The following is a 1,264-nucleotide window of genomic DNA, read 5'->3' as shown; positions in this document are numbered from 1 at the left end:
GCAGGACTCAAGAAAAGTCTTTGAAGTGGCCCACACAGGTTGGTCACCCAGTGAACCAAGATAGGTAGGAAAAGTGGAAAGAAATCTGCAGTGATGTTGATGGAAGGTATATGGCACAACACACTGTCTACAAACAGGAAAACTTAAACAAGCACCCATTGAACTTAGTGGTAACTGCTGAGAACCTTTCCCTTAAATCAGAAACCAAACAAGATGATGGCTGTCAACACTTCTATTTGAAATTATAATTGAGATCTTTGTCAGGATATGACAATAAGAAAATAAAATGTACATAAAAATCAGAAAGGAAGAAAAACAATGTCACTATTTATAGATGATTTGATAGTCTCAGTATAAAACTCAGATGATTTAGATTGAATATTAGAACTGAAAAGGAAGTCTAGAGAACTCATATATATAAAATGAATATTTCTAACATATATTGCATTTTTACATAACAAATTTATAAGAGCGATACATATATTGTGCCCATCAATAAATTCAACAATATGGAAAGATCTCTGTGGAGAATATTATAAAATGTATGAAGAGTCATTAAAGTTAGATGTAAATTAAATGAAAGGGTATACCATTTTCCTTTGTAGAGATGTTATCCATCCTAAAGAAGTCACTTTGTGACAGATCGCTTAGAGATTTAATACAATTCTGACTATTCTCCAAAGGATATTTTGAGAAAATTGTTAAACTCATTCTAAAAACATATAGAAGAACTTAGGACTAAGGTTAAGGCATTACTGAAGAAGAAGAATGTTGAAAAAACTTGCACTAGCAGATACCAAACCTTATTATAAAGTGATTTGATTAAAACAGTCTGGTATTAGCATGAGAATAGACAGCCCAGTAAAACAGAACTGAGAGCCCATAAACAGACCCACACAAATAATAGAATAAAATTGGCACTGCAGACATGAAGAAAAGGCACTGCAGAAAAATATTCCAAAACAACTGTGTGTGTGTGTGTGTGTGTGTATATATATCTCTATATAGATAGATATATGTACATATATACATGCTCAGGTTCCTAGGTCACATCAAATAAAAGATCAATTTCAGACTGATTAAAGATTCATAAGGCAAAACACACAACTCTTAGAATGAGACTATCTTTAGGACCTCAAGGTAGAAAGGGATTTCTTAATCAAGACCTGAAAATCATGAGCCTTTAAAGAAGTTTGAAAAAATAAATTTACATTTATGTTTAGATCCTTGGCCCATTTTGAATTGATTTTGTTATTGTTGAGAG

Source organism: Tupaia chinensis, unplaced genomic scaffold, assembly GCF_000334495.1.
Source record: "Tupaia chinensis unplaced genomic scaffold, TupChi_1.0 Scaffold000542_1, whole genome shotgun sequence".
NCBI lineage: Eukaryota > Metazoa > Chordata > Mammalia > Scandentia > Tupaiidae > Tupaia > Tupaia belangeri.
This window is presented reverse-complemented; position numbering follows the sequence as displayed.